The following is a 19,676-nucleotide window of genomic DNA, read 5'->3' as shown; positions in this document are numbered from 1 at the left end:
ATTAAACTGCTCTATTGTTTATTACTAGAGATGAGTGAATCGACTTCGGATGAAACATTCAAAGTCGATTCGCATAAAACTTTGTTCCAAAACTTTACGGAGCAGGAGCTCTGTACAGTATTAGAATGTATTGGCTCCAATGAACCGAAGTTGTTGCTTCACAAAGTCTCACGAGACTTCGGGTAATAACTTCATAAATTAATTTGTACTGTAAAAAAACATTTCCCGAACTTGGGTTCAGTTCTAAGGTACCAGTTGGAACTTAACCCGAGTTCAAAAAAAGTTTTTTTACAGTACAAATTAATTTATGAAGTTATTACCCGAAGTCTCGCGAGACTTTGCGAAGCAATAACTACGGCTCATCGGAGCCAATACATTCTAATACTGTACGGAGCTCCTGCTCGGTCTCCAAACTGTAAGTTGTTGCATCTTTGTTTATTTGGATGGTAAAAGTAAGGCTCTGCCTTTTCTATTTGGCACAGTATGTTGTCATATTTTCTACATTGTGTGGGGTATTATTATAATACTTTTATATTCATGACCTCTCTTCAGGATCATCTACCAATATGCGATAAGTGGGGGTCCCTGAACACCCTGAATTCCCAGGTGTTCTGCAGGAGTTGCAGCACTAGAAGTTGGTGCTGGAATTACCCTGATCTGCCCATTGTGTAGAGAATGGAGCTGGTTAATTCAGCGCTGCTTTCATTGTAGCCAATCAGATATTGATCGGATATCCTGAGGATAGGCCATCATTATAATACTACTGGAAAGCCCCTTTAATATTATTTTTTTTCATCCAAATACTTAAACAATCAGCTCAATTTGCATAGATTGCTGCCCTGCTTTGGTATCACCTTCTAAACAATAACCCCTCAATTTTCTCTATGCTTTGCATATTTATCGCCAAGTGGTCAATATGATTCATTGCATAAAAATGGCACCCAGTCTTCCTCAGTAATGCCTGGCAGAGCTTTATGGAACAGACTTGCCAATTTAAATTTACCATAATGTTTGAGTTTATCTCTAAAATGTTCATGGATCCTCTTAATGATGTCACCACTGGACTGTGATTCCCAGCATTTCCTGACAGAATGACTAAACCCTTGAAGCAAAACATGGCCACCAACGGTAGCAACTTGCTACTATCCCAAAAACTCAGAGAGCAGATCTTCCTCCTCATCATCATAAGTAGAAGAAATCATAAGAATCACTACTGAATGACGTGTATTACTGCTTCTTATCCATATAATACAACAGCCTTTAAAGAAAGCCAAGAGACTGTGGCTATACACATTAGATTGGTACTTATTTACTTGATTCTGTTTGTAACACAGTTAATACATTTCACATTTAATTATTATTTAATTTAAATTATATCAAATGTGCACTAACATAGTTAAATGTACCCTGCACAATCTGTGAGCGGTAGTGTCACTGTTCACTGAGTTCCTCCAATTTGTGACTGAAGCGCACATAAAACCCTTCAACAGGCAGACTTCTGGGCCACCTACACAAACTGGATTCATCTCTCTCCTTACTTGTTTTAATAATATTAATAATAATAATAATAATCATGTCTATTATGACATATTCACACACAGTAATGTCTGCATCTCGTCCATTCATCAGAATGGTGCTTGCAGAAATCCAGGCACATGATGCATAAACAACCCCATTCAGATGTACAGAACCTTTTTTCAGTTGCAGAAATATCTGCAACAAATCTGGGAGAACAATGCTGTAATCTTGCTAAAATGTATATTTTTTTTAATTAACGTCTTAAACCATTGTTGAATAGAAACTACTGCTGTGGACTAGGTGTTCATGTTAATATAGCAGCCAATGGGTTAAAAGTTCTACCGTTTCTAATTTCAATACGTTTTAAAGGAAATGTGTCACCAAAAAATGTATCTGCCAGTTAAAACCAGATAGCAACACGTCTCCTTTTTATTTTCTAATCTGCTTTTATTTTCTGGTTACAGATTTTTGAATTCTATTTCCTGAACATGATTATGGGGGGAGCCCATAATTTAGAAAATTGCTTTCTGGTAGCCACCTGGACCATAGACACAATGGTCTGGAGCTGACCCTGTTGACTTCTATGGGAGAGTTTTCTAGGCATGCTCTGTGACCTGTGCAGAGGTCATTGTACAAGGAAGAAGCAGATAAGCTCTGACAATCACCTATTGTAAATGGTGGATCCTGTCTTATCTATACACGGAGGTGATATCGTTACAGGCAGGATTAGAATGACAGACTTTAAGGTTTTTGTTTAATTATAGATTTTGAAAAGATGTGGAAAACTAAAAATAACATAATAAAAAATTCTTCAAAACATAAAAATGCGATTTAGGCTACTTTCACACTAGTGGCAAGGAACTCCGGCAGGCTGTTCCGGCGGGTGAACAGCCTGTCGGATCCGTGCTGCCGCTTGTGCACATGTGCCCCCGGACTACCGCTACATGTCGTAGTTTTATTACGGTTGCCTCTCGGCATGTTTGCCATGCTGCCTCCGGAACTCCAGCCCACCCCGCATTATAGTCAATGGGGCCGAAGCGGTAGTCCGGGGGTACGCGTGCACTAGCGGCAGCACGGATCCGACAGGCTGTTCACCCGCCGAAACAGCCTCCCGGATCCGTACTGCTGCTAGTGCACACGTGCCCCCGGACTACCGCTACATGTCGTAGTTTTATTCCGGCTGCCTCTCGGCATGTTTGCCATGCTGCCTCTGGAACTCCAGCCCACCCTGCATTATAGTCAATGGGGCCGAAGCGGTAGTCCGGGGGTACGCGTGCACTAGCGGCAGCACGGATCCGACAGGCTGTTCACCCGCCGAAACAGCCTCCCGGATCCGTACTGCTGCTAGTGCACACGTGCCCCCGGACTACCGCTACATGTCGTAGTTTTATTCCGGCTGCCTCTCGGCATGTTTGCCATGCTGCCTCTGGAACTCCAGCCCACCCCCATTATAGTCAATGTGGCCGAAGCGGTAGTCCAGGGGTACGCGTGCACTAGCGGCAGCACGGATCCAACAGGCTGTTCACCCGCCGGAAAAGCCTGCCGGAGTTCCTTGCCGCTAGTTTGAGAGTCGCCTTAAACAATGGGTAATGTTCTGATACATTCCCTTTAAGTTTTCACCTAGATTACAAACACCTTCTTGCATGTACAAATCACAGTGTCCCCCACATTTCTCTTTATGTAATGCTGCAATTGGAAGGGGCTGAGTGATAATATTAAATATATGACAATATGTTTTTACCCAAATTCAAAAATGTACCAAATACTTGTGAATGTAAATGTTTGCATCATTTGGCCAAGTACCAAACATAATCCCTTTCCCCTTTGATTTCTCACCTCAACTTTTAGGAGAGAGAGGGGGGGGGGGGGGGGGGGGGGGGGAAATAGTGGCTGGATGAAGAGAATGCCAACATCTTGTATGTATTTCCAAAGCAGATACAAATGCATTGAGAACTCTACAAAAGACCACCTCTTTGATTAGACCATCCCCTTATCCAAATTAAATTCCCTGTGATAGATTTTCAATTCCAGCATATGTTACTATTATTGGCCATCTCGTTTGATGACCACTTTTGAATGCAATTTTAGGGGGTCATCTCAAAGACATCTGTCACGGCCTCTGTGGTGTGCACCGTGACACGGTTGCCGTGCATTCTGTTGCCAGCGGCAACATGTTGTGGTTGCAGCATGTAGGTGCCTCTTCCTTTCTCCTGGGGCCTTCCCCCTGTCTGGTGCCGGAGGGGTTAATTTTCTAGCTGGTGGGGATTTAGGTGAGTCCTGGGTGTGGCCACAAGGTTTATATTGCCTGTGACCTGTTGGCTGGGTTCAGTGTTCCTCCAGCCTTGCTATGTGCTGGAGCTGTGCTCCTGCCCTGCCTCTTCCATCTGTCCAGTGCTTGAGGGCCACCTTGTGGAACATACTGTCAGGGTGGGGAGTGGGGGAAAACTCCCCACCGTATTGCGAATCCATTGTAACAATGCCTAAAACGAACAAGAATAGGACATGTTTTTTTTTTTTTTGCGGGGCTACGGAACGAACATACTGATGCGGACAGCACACGGTGTACTGTCTGCATTTTTTGCGGACCCATTGACATGAATGGGTCCGCATCCTATCTGCAAAAAAAACGGAACAGACACGGAAATAAACAACGTTCGTGTGCATGTAGCCTTACGTGGGAAAACGTGGAAGCAGCTAAGCCTGGAAGTTAACCCCTCCAGCACCAGACAGGGGAGGAACCAGGAGAAGGGGAGCAAAGCCCATACATCCTGCGACAACAACGCGTTGCCCCTAGCAACCAGCATGTACGGCTAATGTGTCACAGCAAAGACTGTGACAACATCGAACTTTATTTCATAGATAATTCTTGCTAATCGAAGTAAAGAAAAAAGGATTCCACACGACTGTGGAGGTTTTCTATATCAATATGCCTGGTTCATAAGTATGCAATTCATGGGTATATTATCTGTTATTTACATAGCGCTGACATATTGTGCCGCACTGTACAGAGAATGCATTCTCTTACCTACATTACACACAAACATTGCCCCCCTCTTCCTCTTTGCTCACTCCCCTTTTATTTATTTCCTGTCCCTAATATCATTGTTTTCATGTTAGAATGGCCCATAGATATATCCAGCTCAAGTGAGCACAAGCCATGATGCATAAGGCTCATTCTAATGGTATGATCCATTTTAGATTCTATTTATATTTATGTATCAAATTGGTAACAGATAACAACAGAAGGTTGATGTTGTCACATTTGCCACCTACTATTTGCTAATTTACATTTGGTAGGTCAGAAAGAAGAAGGAGATGGATGGAAGGGTGTATGACTGCAGGTTTAGACTACATAGGATTTGTTTGCTGTCTGTTACCATAGAGACACGTAGGTCTGCATAAGAGCTGTGGATAAATAAATTGATAGAATATTTGTAAACATGACTATTTGCAGAATTACCTCACTTATCAATTTCTATGCATTGGAACAATAAAAAGTGCCAAAGATGTACCTATATTTTAATATTATTTTCTTTGGTTCTGAAGTTTGAAAATTGTTTTGATGTATATTGTTTAACCCCTTCAGTACAGAGCCACTTTTCAACCTTAAATCCCAAGCCGATTTTTGCAAATCTGACATGTGTCACTATATGTAGTAATAATTTTGGAATGCTTTTACTTATCCAAGCCATTCTGAGATTGTTTTATCATGACACATTGTACTTCATGAGAGTCATAAATTTGAGTCAATATATTTCACCTTAATGCATGAAAAAATCCCAAATTTACCAAAAATAATGAAAAATTTGCAATTTTTTTTAATTTCTATTTCTCTGATTTTAAAATAGAAAGTAATACCATAAAATATTTATTACTTAACAATTCCCATATGTCTACTTTATGTTGGCAACATTTTGTATATGTCATTTTATTTTTTAGGATGTTAGAAGGCTTAGAAGTTTAGAAGCAAAATTTCCAAAACCATTTTTTTTTTGCACCAATTCAAATATAAAGTGATATTGAGGGGCTTACATAATGGAAACCACCCATAAATGACCCAATTTTAGAAACTACACCCTTCAAATTATTCAAAACTGATGTTACAAACTTTATTAACCCTGGAGGTGAAATTTATAAATTTTCCTTTTTTGGTCGATTTTTATGTTAATCAATTTTTTATTGCAACACAGCAAGGGTTAACAGCAAAATAAACCTCAATATATATTACTATGATTCTGCAATTTACAGAAATACCCCATATGTGGCGGTAAACTGCTCTATGGGCACGTGGCAGTGGTCAGAAGGAAAGGAGTGCCATATGGATTTTGGAGGCAGATTTTGCTAGAATGGTTTTTAGGCACCATTTTGTATTTGAAGAGACCATGACGTACCCCTACAGTGGAAACCCTCAAAGAATACATTAAGGGGGGTACTGAGCACTTTGACCCCCTAAGTGTTTTATGGAATTTGGAAACACTTGTCTATAAAAATGAAAAGTTTAGTTTTTTCCAATAAAATGTTGCTTTAGCTCCAAATTTTTAATTTTCACAAGGGGTTACAGGAGAAAAAGCACCCGGTAATTTGTTACCCATTTTCTCCTGAATACGGCCTTACTCCATATGTCATGGTGAACTGCTGTGAGGCACATGGCAGGACTCAGAAAGCCATATGGCTTTTGCAGCGCAGATTTTGATGGATAGGTTTATGGGTGCCATTGTTTTTTATTTTTTAAGTGATTGTCTTATGTGGGGATTCATTTTTTGCCTAGGTGATGGTTTGATTGGTTTGGGGTACATAAGACTTTTTGATCGCTTGGTATTACACTTTTTGTGGGGCAAGGTAAAAAAATGGCTGTTTTGGCAGTTGAAAAAAAAAGTTTTTTTTTTTTACAGCATTGACCTGAGGGGGCATATAATGTGATACATAATATCTCTATAATTTTTATTTTTGTTAAGTTTTACACAGTGAAATAATTTTTGAACAGAATAAAATCTTATTTTTGTATTGCCATTTTCTGAGAGCCCTATTTTTTCATTTTTTGGACAATTGTCTTAGGTAGAGGTTCATTTTTTGTGGGATGAGATGTACCATTTTGGACATATGTTTTAGGATTATCCTTTCTGATTTATAAAAAACATGATAACCTAATTCTCTGGATCAGTATGATTACAGATATAACAAATATATATATAGTTTTCTTTTAAGTTTTACAGATTTTACACAATAAAACCCCTTTTATTAAAAACTAAATGTTTTTGCAGAGCCACATCCTAAAACCCATAAATTATTTATTTTACATTCTATGGAGCTGTGTGAGGGCTTAATGGTTGCTGAACAACTTGTAGTTTTCGCTGCTATAATTTTGGACTACATAGCATTTTTGGTAGTGAATAAGCAAACAAAAGCCATTCTGCCAATGTCTTTTTTTATGTTTATCGGTGTTCACTGTATGGGATAAATTACATGATAATTATGTGGTGTGTGTCATCACGGACATAGTGGTACCAAATATATGGAGAAGATTTTATTTTTGCAATTTTGGAATGGAAAAAAGATTTTTTAACTTGGATTTTTTATTTAAAAATCTTTTTTAAACTTTTTTTTAACCATTTACAAGTCCCACAGGGAGACTTTAACAAGCGATCTTTTCATCGATTCTATGAAACCCTGTACTGCTTATATATATATAATGTATATATATATATTTATATATATATATATATATATATATATATAATGTATATATATAACCCTAAAAGTACATAAAGATGACCAAATCAAACATATGAGTATACATGTTTTTTGAGGAAAATATTCTAACATCACATGTCTGTGAATAGAAAAATGTATGTGAACTTTTAGGATTAGCAGATAATTTGAATTTGTCAGGTGTTTCCAATCAATGGCATGACAATCAGGTGTGAGTGGACGGCCTGTTACAGGAATCTTTTAAAGTCTGATCTTCACACATGTTTTTGGAAGGGAATCACGGCAAAAACAAAAGAGATATCTGAGGACCACAGAAGAAGAGTTGTTGCTCATCAGACTGGCGATATTACTAAACCGTCTCTAAAGAGTTTTGACTCCACTAACACTAATGCAGAATCAGACAGACTCCCTGAAGAGGTCAACCAATAAAGATCACACCAAGAGCAAGGTGTGTAATAGTTTGCGAGGTCACAATTGAACCCTCTAAGCAAATAAAGGCCTTTCTGACATTAGCTAAATTTAATGTTCACGAGTCCACCATCAGAAGGACACTGAACAACAATGATGTGTATGGCAGTTTTGTAAGGAGAAACCTATCTCAGATCACTTGAACAACTCAGAAGGCTATTGGAACAATGTTTTATGGATGAATGAGAACAAAATAGAACATTTTGGTTTAAATGAGAAGCGTTATGTTTGCAGAAAGGAAAACGCTGCATCCCAGCAAAAAAAAACTCATCCCATCTCTGAAACTCGGTGGTAGTATCATGTTTGGGCCTGTTTTGCTGCATCTGGGCCAGGATGGCTTGCGGTCATTGATGGATTACGGTAATGATTTCTGAATTATACCAGCAAATTCCAAATTTTTACAAACACACCGTAAGATTTAGGTAAATAAATTCCTAACGCTCCTATACATTTGTAAACTCCTAATAATACAACCTGCTTTGCATTGGTCCTGAAATACCATTCACATAATAATAGTCATTTTTTATTCCTGTAACACATCCCTGTAATATGGTACATTCATTTTATATGGCTAAAGTGTTGAAATGTAGTGTAGTGTGGAAGTGAAATTTCTCAAACCATGTAAAAGTGCATTTTATTTGGCTATATAATCTCTCTTTTGGCAGGCTCACATCTCAGTCCAGCCTTTAGATCACATACAATAAAGGCATAAAGTCTATCCAAATTCTGTATGGCTCCCAAAACTCACAGCTGGGGAAATCACAACCTAAACTGTTCACACGAGGTAGTCAGTGACCAATATCCTCAGTATTGCTTGTCAAAAAGCCCTTTTAGTGCAGAATCATGTTTGACTTGCTCTGGGTGTGAGGGAGGATAAACATAGCATTAAAAATGATGCTTTCCTCACACTTGCATTAAATAGTGGCAAGCTCCTCTTTATTTATCTGCTACATAAACACCATTTAGTGCCGTTTATTTTGCCTGGGCTTCTGCACGTTGGAAAGGTTTGCTAAATAAGGTTGGTCATTTAGTAATGCAAGAAAGTGAAGCAGGAGCTAAGAGCTCAAACAGAAATCTGTGTATACAGAGACTTGTTCTGCTGTAATGAATTAATATTTAAAGTCTATAAATAAATCCCCATGGTGAAATGAATATATATTGAATATAGAAATGAAAAGACCAAGAAAAACAACTGGTTACTTAGATACAGGGAATGTGTGCGCTGCGTATGACCCCTCTAATCTGCATCTATTCCAGGCTTCAGTATTTACCTTGAAATTAACTAGAACAACCTGTAACGCAGTATTTGAGGTTTTCCTGGATTATAGACTCTAAAGCAGATGTGGAATTATTGCTATCAGTATATAAGCGCAGTTCACCCTGAGATTGCTCTTGCATGATCCACACTATTAGTTCGGTAGCTGTGCATTCATGCTACTATACCCATGAATTGACATTTTTATGTTTTGTTTCATGGTGCTGAACAGGGCAGACTGACACTACAGGGAAGTTTCTCGGTGGGACGATGCCCAGGGGGCCACCCAAAGCCTCCTCATGGCCGCTGGCCAGGTACATAACGATCTGATGCTATCAGCATTGATTCTTTCACTACCAGGACCATACATGTTTGGGTAAATATGGCGATGGGTAAATATGGCACCAGCTCGCGTGTGCAGAGGGCGCCATGGCTAATGACTGCAACCGGCAATAATGCTGATCGTGGGCATTAAATACTTTAGATGCTGTCATCAAGTGTGATCACTGCATCTAAAAGCTAAAAAAACTGGAAGCTCACGCAGGGTTCTTATTGGCATCCTCTGCAGCCAATGAGGATGCTGGTAATGGGTTTCAATACGTTGGGTCTCTCTGAAGAGACCCAGGGTATTGGAGCTGCAGTTCTTATTTTATCCAGCAGGTGGCAGGCCAACATAAGAAATGAGCCATCCTAGTACCATTATGGATCTATATGAAACATAATGGTACAGAATAAAATAAGAAGTGAGTCTTGTAACCTCAAACACTAGGTACAAAACCATAAAAAAGTTAAAAATAAAAATGTAAATCACCTATTCCATAGAATTAAAAAAAATATATATAAATAACTAAAAATATAAACATCATGGGCATCACTCATAGTATTAAAATCTAAAAATATTTTTCCAATACAGCGAATGGTGTAATGGAAAAAAGGGTAAAAATGGCTAATTCGCCATTTTATCATCGCTTCTCCTACCCAAAAAAATACAATAAAATGTACTCAAAAAGTCACACACACTCCAAAATGGTATCAATAAAAACGACAATTGTCCCACCAAAAATGAGCCCCCACACAGGGGGCTGATTTAAATTTATTTTTACACTATTTAGATATAATAAACCTATACATATGTGGTATCGTTGTAATCATACTGACCCATAGAATGCAGGGCATTGGTCAATTTTGCCACAAACGGAACGCCATAGCGACAAAACTCTTAAAACGGTGGCATTAGAAAGTACAACTTGTCCCTCAAAAAATAAACCCTTATAAGGATATGTGAATGGAAAAATAAAAACTTGTGGCTCTAGAAAGATAGGGAAGAAAAATGAAAACGCAAAAACAAAAAAAACTCCGGTATCCAAGGGGTTAATGCTATGAGTATCAGGTACTTACCTGGCCAGCAGCTGTTAGTTCCCTCCTGAATGCTGCACTGTGGTATTTGGTTTTGCTGGAGTGGTATTTTGTGCTGCACTACGGTATTGCTGTCCCCCCGTACTTCTGTTGGCTCTGCCTACTTGTGTTGCCCAACCTTCTGTAAATTTGGACTCACCTACAACTTGTGGCCACTTTTAGTTTTTTTTTCCAAGGCCACTTTAAGTTCCCAATCCGCCCCTGATGTTAAAACTGAGTATAGGAGAAAAATCACAGTATCCAAACTGATAACAATGTTAGTAATACTACAACTGTAGAAGTAAGCATTACAGGGTGCAAAAAAGGAGCAAACCCAATACTAAATATAGTGGATGCTATAGGATTTATATATCATTGCAATTGCTCCACGTAATTCCAAATTCAAGGTTTCCTTGCCACTTTTCCTGACACTAAAGACAAAGGGGGTCATTACAAAGTGTTACAAACACTTTTTGGCATATATCTGTCGCAGATTGCAGTGCAAAGATTATTTGCACCGCAATCTGCAACTTTTCTCCGCGCACACCAGGTCTAAAAAAGGGGGCGCGGGCAGGAAAGGGGACCTGCTGGTCGGCCCATCTCATTTATCATTTTGTACGCCTATTTTAGGCATAGAATCGGGTTTACATCTATCCTAGCAAGGAAGCTGGCGTAGATTTAGACAGTTGTTGGATACACTGAAGTTATGTAGAGGCCACCGCCAACTAAAGGGGTATGAAGACCGGCGTCTAAAACACCAGTCTTAATAAATGACCCCCAAAGTTTGCACTAATAATCATGAATTCTTCCTGAAAAAATGTGACTGTGAGCAAAAAGTGAAATATTCTTCTTCTTTTTAGTTTTCTTTAACTTGTCATTTTGCTTTGCTTCTCATTTTATTCTTCTGAATCTATTATTATATTAAAGGGGTTGTCTGAGCATTTTTCATGGATAGCCTATCTGCTGGGTAGGTCTTCAGGATCTGATTGGTGGTGTCTGACACCTGGGAATCCTGCTGATCAGCTTTTTGAGAAGGCACTGGAGCTCGAAGTAGTGCTGCAGCCTTCTTGCAGCTTTGCCTAGGCACAGCTCAGTCCTATTAAAGTGAATGCAACTGAGCTGCGATACCAAGCACAGCATCTATACAATGTACGGTGCTGTGCTTGGTGAGCTGTAAGAAGGCCGTGGCACTGCTGTGAGTGCTGGTGTCTTCTCAAACAGCAGATTGGCGGGGGTCCTGATTACTAGTGTTGAGCGTGAATATTCAAATATAAATTTTTTATCACCACTTCGAGAATTTGCGAATATTCAGAATATTTTGTTTTCCATCTGAACACATGATTCCTCTCTGCTTCTTGCTTGTGGGCCAATGAGAAGGAAGCAATGTCAAGTTCACAACAATACTTAGTGCACCAATCAGTAATCTGTACTCAGACCTGCTAAAATGTGAAGTTGCACGTAGTGCGAAAAAATATTCTAATCGCTGACGATTAGCGCAATCGTGAATATATTGGAGCACTTGACTCTATCTGCATATAAAGCTATTCTAATGTTCTGCCGTGCCAACCATTTTCTCCAGTCTCAGGAGAAACTCAAGAACATTTTAGCAGCTTGTAAAATGTAGCCAAAGTGACCCACGCCTGTATTTCGCGTTACGAATTCGCATTACGCAATTTTTACATTGCCGATTTTTCGCATTCAATAAAATAATCTCGAGTTCTCAAATATATGACGAATATTCTACAAAATATTTGTGAAATATCGCTAATTCGAATATAGCCTCTGCCGCTCATCACTACTGATTACCCAGAGGATAGGTAATCAGTTAAAAAATCTCAGAAAACCCCTTGACTGTATTTCTTTTTATCAGTGTCATTTCCTCATACCCTGTCATCTCACCACCTTAACAAACTCGGAAACTTGTTCCGATATTCTCCCCATCTTCAAACCTATTGGTCCATTGCAGCCAAGATAAAGGCATTCAACACCATGTCTAACCAAACTTACAACATCACAAATGTGTTCCCATCTTTCAAAGAATTGTGATTGTGACCCAGTGTCGTGATATAGTCTATTCACAGGATCTCCTAATCATAGCACCCAGGTTTATTATTTTTGGGCTGTCAAATAACATCAAAAAGTTTTGACTACCATTGTTTCTAGAATTACAACGGTATGAGAGGCTTCAAATCAAGTGGTTGTCTGAAGGTCAAAAAGCTAACAGATATTCCAGAGGTCACACAGCTGACGCAACGCAATGCATGGACGTATTAGCAATTCACCAGTGGCTTTCTGCTTATGATACAGAGATACACAGCTCACAATACTCAATATAGGTGATGTAATCCTCAAAGTCACAGCTGAACCATCTTCTGGGAGACAAGCTGTCTTTGGAGAACCAGCCATATTTTCCTGTCCAAGCAAGAACACTTGTTAGGAATCAAGTATTTACACATTATAAGCATTTAATGCAGGTTTAAGGAAAGAATGTATCTACGGCCAAAGAGATCAAAGAATGTTACATCTAGTATATGGATCACAGATGTTTTTAGTGTCTTTTCCTGCCAAAATCTGTTTTTATAGAAATGTTTATGCTTTTAATAGTGCGTGAAGTAGACTACACGTAGCTCTGACTGTATCTTTTTACATTAAGACTTTGCTGGGATATATTACAGTGGAACATCTCAGATTGTAATTACATAAAATGAATATGACAACAGGTTTTAAATGCTCAACTTGGGCACAGACAGAGGTCTGAAGACGGCTGTCCATCAGCACTATGGTATAAAAGTTGGCTTAAATGTTAAATAAATGACTTGGCAATTTTACATTGATTGATCTTGGATTGAGACTATTCAACCTCTTTTCACTATATCACATGCATGTTTGTAACGGAAAAGCAATATGACTACTAGTGTTGGGCGCGAATATTCGAATAGTGAATATTAATCGCGAATATCTGAGAGAGAGAGATCAGTGTCATTGCTGTGCTCTGTGCTTTCATCTGGATCCTATTCCTTACCCAATTGCATTAGTTAGTTAGTTAGCTCATATATATAATACAGATAGTTAGTGGGATATAGTCAGTGTAGGTTAGATAGTGATATAGTGTAGCTGATGGTTCCAGTGCCGGGTGTTAGGTAGTGTGATAGGAATTGCTGTTTCTCTGCCCTCCATACATACATGCTACAGACAAAGTGCTGTGATGTCACAACAATACTTAGTGCACCAATCAGTAATATGTAGTCAGACCTGCTAAAATGTAAAGTTTCACGTATTGCGCCAAAATATGCGCATCATTAATTGCCGATTTGCGCAATTGCGAATATACTGGAGCACTTTATCTGCATATAAAGCCATTTTTAATAATCTGCTGTGCCAACCATTTTCTCCAGTCTCAGGAAACTTCTACCAGCTTTAAAAATGTAGCAAAAGTGACCCACACCTGTATTGCACGCGCTTTACGTGACTATTACACTGCCGATTTTTGCAATCAAGAAAATAATAGCGAATTCTCGAATTTTATTAATATATGACAAATATTCGACAAAATATTCGTGAAATAGTATTGCCCCTGCCGCTCATCACTAATGACTATCACTGCCCCTAACAAGACTCAGCTAGTTTATAGCTCCTCCCACCCAGCTAGTTACATAGACACTCCCCTATCACTTCCCCTAATAAAACCCAGCTAGTTTATAGCTCCTCCCACCCAGCTAGTTACATAGACACTCCCCTATCACTTCGCCTAATAACACGCAGCTAGTTTATAGCTCCTCCCACCCAGCTAGTTACATAGACACTGCTCTATCACTGCCCCTAATAACACGCAGCTAGTTTATAGCTCCTCCCACCCAGCTAGTTACATAGACACTCCCCTATCACATCCCCTAATAACACCCAACTAGTTTATAGCTCCTCCCTCCCAGCTAGTTACATAGACACTCCCCTATCACTTCCCCTAATAACACCCAGCTAGTGTATAGCTCCTCCCACCCAGCTATTTACATAGACACTCCCCTATCACTTCCCCTAATAACACCCAGCTAGTTTATAGCTTCTCCCATCCAGCTAATTACATAAACAATCCCCTATCACTTCCCCTACCCAGCTAGTTTATAGCTCCTCCCACCCAGCTAGGTACATAGACACTGCCCTATCACTTCCCCTAATAACACCCAGCTAGTTTATAGCTCCTCCCACCCAGCTAATTACATAGACAATCCCCTATCACTTCCCCTACCCAGCTAGTTTATAGCTCCTCCCACCCAGCTAGTTACATAGACACTCCCCTATCACTGCCCCTAACAACACCCAGCTATTTTATACAGTAGCTCCTCCCACCCAGCTAGTTACATAAACACTCCCCTATCACTGCCCTTTAACATGCCTATGGACATAAAATCACAGGAAATAAGAAAGAGCTGCATGGACATAGTCCATAACGAAAGATGTAAAGGTAGTAAATGCAAAAGAAAAACATTACAAAATTACAGCTACCTCCATAAATTATTCATTTAAAGGGTATTGATATAAACTGAAAAACCCCTTTAAGACTGGGGCTTCATGGCAACATGTAATGCAACAGCAATTACTAGAAAAGTCACCGGACAAAAAGCATTGTGTGTCTTTTCTGCAAGCTACTGTTGAACGAGCACCATGGCCTCCTTACAGCACCATACATTGCATATCGGCTGTGCTTGTTAGCTCAGCTTCGTTCATTTGAAGAATGTGAATTCAAAGAACGTGACATCACTTGCCTAGGGTAAGCTTTGACAAAGCCATGGCACTCACCACAGCACCTCAAAAACTGATCTGTGGGCGTCGCAAGTGTCAGACCCCCACCGATCAGTATAAAAAAGTTAGAAAACCCATTAGAAGATTACAAGCTCCTTCTGATCTCTGTCAGGCGCGGTGTGGGCACAATGCCTTTCTATGACCTAAAACCACTCAATATAACCATGTCCCCTTTATACTGTACACCTGCACATTCAGTACAATCTGCAGACAGCATGATATAGAGCAGGAGATGTTGTGAAGACTGACATATAGTTTTGTGGGTGTAGATTCAGTAAAACTTGTAATTTATAGAATTAAGCATTTGTTTTTTTCTGAGTTCAGTTGTACACAGGGTAGGTGTTATCAGTGATTGATAGCATTCTCTGTGTAAGTGTGTATACATAGATAGCTGTCAGACACTGATGGGTGTACATAGATGTAATAAGAAAAAAATAGGGATATAAATGTATAATTTACATGCTTTACTGAATCTTTTCCCTCGAAATTAATTTGCTCAACTTCCCCTGCTCTACAACATGCTGCCTGCAGATTGTATTGCATTTCATGGTGGCAGGATCTCTTTAACTGCCACTATTCACCCTAGGAATGAATTACATTTTATACCGTATTTTTCGCCCCATAAGACGCACTTTTTCTCCCTCCAAAATGGGGGAGAAATGTCCCTGCATCTTATGGGGCGAATGCTTGCAGTTTTACATCGCAAGCTGCAATGTACCAGCAAGTGGGGAGGGACTGGGAGGAGGATCTGGGGGCTGGCAATAGCAGCGGGGCGGTGCAGTCAGTGTAGTATAGCCCTGCCACTCCAGTATACTAATATAAGATGTCATATTCAATTACTAGTTATTATACATGCCCCCTCACTCCTATTATTACCTTACATCCTAATCGCTTCTGTAGAATTCAGGCAGGCAGGCCGGGCGGGCGGCAGCATAACACCCTGATGTCACGTGCCTGCGCCGCCTACTTTATGAATGAAGCAGGCGGTGCAGGCAAGTGACGTCAGTGAGGGACGCGCCGGCCGCCCGGCCTGCCTGCCTGGGTTCTACTGAAGCGGTTAGGATGTAAGGTACTATTAGGAGTTGGGGGCATGTTTAATAACTATTAATTGAATAAGACACCTTATATTTGTATACTGGAGCGGCGGCGGCGGGGGGGGGGGAATCTGTGGATGGCACAGTTATGGGCTGGGGGGGTCTGTGGATGGCACATTTATGGGCTGGGGGGGTCTGTGGATGGCACAGTTATGGGCTGGTGGGGGTCTGTGGATGGCACTGTTATGGGCTGGGGGGGTCTGTGGATGGCACGGTTATGGGCTTGGGGGTCTGTGGATGGCACATATATAACAGTGCCACCCACAGATCCCCCCTCTAACAGTGCCATCCACAGATCCCCCCACCCCATAACAGTGCCATCCACAGATCCCCCCCTGTAACAGTGCCAGCCACAGATCCCCCTGTAACAGTGCAAGCCACAGATCCCCCCTGTAACAGTGCCAGCCACAGATCCCCCTGTAACAGTGCAAGCCACAGATCCCCCTGTAACAGTGCCAGCCACAGATCCCCCCATAACAGTGTCCGTCATCCACAGATTCCCCATAACAGTGTCCGTCATCCACAGATCCCCCCCATAACAGTGTCCGTCATCCACAGATCCCCCATAACAGTGTCCGTCATCCACAGATCCCCCCATAACTGTGTCAGTCATCCACAGATCCCCCATAACAGTGTCCGTCATCCACAGATCCCCCCATAACAGTGTCCGTCATCCACAGATCCCCTATAACAGTGTCCGTCATCCACAGATCCCCCATAACAGTGTCCGTCATCCACAGATCCCCCCCATAACATTGTCCGTCATCCACAGATCCCCCATAACAGTGTCCGTCATCCACAGATCCCCCCATAACTGTGTCAGTCATCCACAGATCCCCAGTAATAGTGCCATCCACAGACCACCATTAGTTCCAAACCCACCAAACACACAGCACACCTTTTGGTTAAAAAATTTTCTTTTCTTATTTTTCTCCCCAAAAACCTAGGTGCGTCTTATAGGGCGAAAAATACGGTATATCTCCAAATAAAAAGAGTTATACATCATTAATATGAAGGCTTTCAAACTGTATTATTCTACAATACAGGGGCTGTGAGAATATTATTGTATAATGATCACGTATGATCAATAAATCTAAATCTATCAAAAACAAATCTGGAGAAAATAGGTATCTTCAGAATACAAATATCATATAAATACATTTTTTTTTTTTTTTTTAGTATAGCAGCAGATAGATCAGGGGCAAACACCCTTGTGTAGGAACAGGTTTTTTTGCCCCAAGGATAGGACATCTATATCAAAGTCCTGGAAAACCCCTTTAACACCATGTTGCATAGGAAGCAGAGGCCATCAAGTTTTTTTCCTACCATTTCTACGTATATATTGGCTTGCCAAGAATATATATTTTACTACAGCAGCTGTGGTAATAAGTGCGCTTATCTGCACCATATTTTAGGAGTCTGGGTTGTTCAGTTTTTTCTTCGTGGGTGCAATGCGTTTTGATGCGTTTTTCACCCGCGTGATAAAAAACGGAAGGTTTACAAACAACATCTCTTAGCAACCATCAGTGAAAAACGCATCGCACCCGCACTTGCTCGCGGATGCAATACGTTATTCACGGAAGCCCCATTCACTTGTATGGGGCCAGGGCTGCGTAAAAAAAACGCGTTGCGGGTGCTATGCATTCACGTCACGCATTGCACCTGCGTGGAAAACTTGCTCGTGTGAAAGGGGCCTAACAAATTTAGTAATGCACCTGCAATACTCTGAATTACATTACTGTTATTTGTGAGCATGGATTTGATCTAATTTAAACTAATTTTACCACAGGTGATGTGTCATTCAGGTCAGCATGTACTATATGTTGTATAAAGTGCAAAGAGGAATGAAGAAACGTAGATGGCAGCCGGTGAGGTAAAAACCATGGCCACGATTCCTTCATTATATTTTTACCTTTTTCATCCTGCGAGTATACCATTAAAGCATATTCGTCACACCGTTTGGCAGTGCTGCACTGTGTCCTTCTTAAAAGGGAGTCGGTAGAAGAGACAAAGCAGCAGTGGACATGTATGTAGCTGTGAAGTCTATGGAACTACAGATCCCAGGTGGATGAGAGGTTGCAGTGCTGATTCTACTGGTCCATAGCAACCAATCTGATTGATCATTAGGCCGAATGCACACGGCCGTTGTTCACGTCCGTGAGCGGTCCGTGGAACCGCGGCCTGGATTCCTGCTGAGTGCAGGAGCGCACGGCGTCATGGGTTGCTATGACGCCGTGCGCTCCCTGCTGCCGCCACAGTACAGTAATACACTGGTATGATCTATGTGCATTCGGCCTTCGGCCTTTTTGTATTTTCCCAAGGAGCTCTGCTATGGGAAACTAAGTCAATTTTCCTTTGCACCAGTTTTGAGAAATGTCCCACATTATTCTTAGGGGGTAGCAGCAAACTTGCTGGCCCAAAAATCTATACATATTTTACAAAATCCTGAAATTCTACAGTTTTCATTCTGCCGACTGAACCTTATTATAGTCTGACACTCCCTGCTCTGTACAGCTTTATTCTCAGCAGTCATCTCATTATCATCACATGCAGGATTAGAAAGAAAATATCTGACTTCTGTGGCAGAATACAGATTTAAAAAGAATTTACAATTCGAAGATGAAAACAGATAAAAAGAACATAATACATATCAGTGTCTGGCTTTTATTAGTAACAAATGTAGGTGATACTTACACGTCCTTGAATTGCTATTAGCAGTGTCGGGCTGGGACTCAGGGCCCACCAGTGTAACTGATTCTGGGGGTCCACCTTAGGGCTCCTGCACACTAACTTATTTTTTTTCCATGTCTGTACTGTTCACTTTATTTCAATGGGGCCGCAAAAAAAAAAGAAAAGACTCCCCGTGTGCATTCCGTGTCTGTATGTCCGCATGGCCGTTCTGCAAAATGATAGAACATGTCCTATTATTGTCGGCATTACAGAGAAGGATAGGACTGTTCTATTAGAGGCCGGCTGTTCTGTGTAATGCACACACCCAGTACCCATTTTTCGCAGATCCGCAATTTGCAGACTGCAAAACATCCAACGGTCGTGTTCATGAGCCCTTACAGTGATAACAGAAATATTAAGATGAAGTATGATGGCAGACATTCACAGAAAAATTCACAAACATACATGTGGCAGAATTTACACATAAATGGATATCCTGCACTTAACTCAGTCAGAAACAAGACATATGCAGCGCACACCAATCACTCACTGGACAGATGTGGGACACAAGAAATTTATACTTGGCTCACATGTCACATACTGCACATACACCACTGATACATAGAACATACTGTATATAGCGCACACCAATCACTCATTGGACACATGTGGCACACAAGAAACTTATACGTGGCTCACATGCCACTGATGGATATGTCACATACTGCACATACACCACTGATACATAGAACATATATATCACATACCAA

The 19,676-nt window shown here is 40.7% G+C and overlaps 1 protein-coding gene across 6 annotated transcripts in view; it reads left to right on the top strand.

Annotated features, from left to right (window-relative positions):
* The window catches only part of SCRG1 (stimulator of chondrogenesis 1), a 249,313-nt gene that overhangs the window by 42,779 nt on the left and 186,858 nt on the right, over positions 1-19,676 (top strand). The window contains exon 4 of one of the 6 annotated variants that reach the window (XR_006390372.1): positions 18,026-18,109. The exons of 4 other annotated variants lie outside the window; for them this stretch is intronic. The gene's annotated coding sequence lies outside the window, so the exon portion shown is untranslated. Of the gene's footprint in view, positions 1-18,025; positions 18,318-19,676 lie in introns of those variants that run through there. One more of the 6 variants, XR_006390370.1, reaches the window with a different exon arrangement.

Source organism: Bufo gargarizans, chromosome 1 (genome assembly GCF_014858855.1).
Source record: "Bufo gargarizans isolate SCDJY-AF-19 chromosome 1, ASM1485885v1, whole genome shotgun sequence".
NCBI classification, from domain to species: Eukaryota; Metazoa; Chordata; class Amphibia; order Anura; family Bufonidae; genus Bufo; species Bufo gargarizans.
This window is presented reverse-complemented; position numbering and strand designations above follow the sequence as displayed.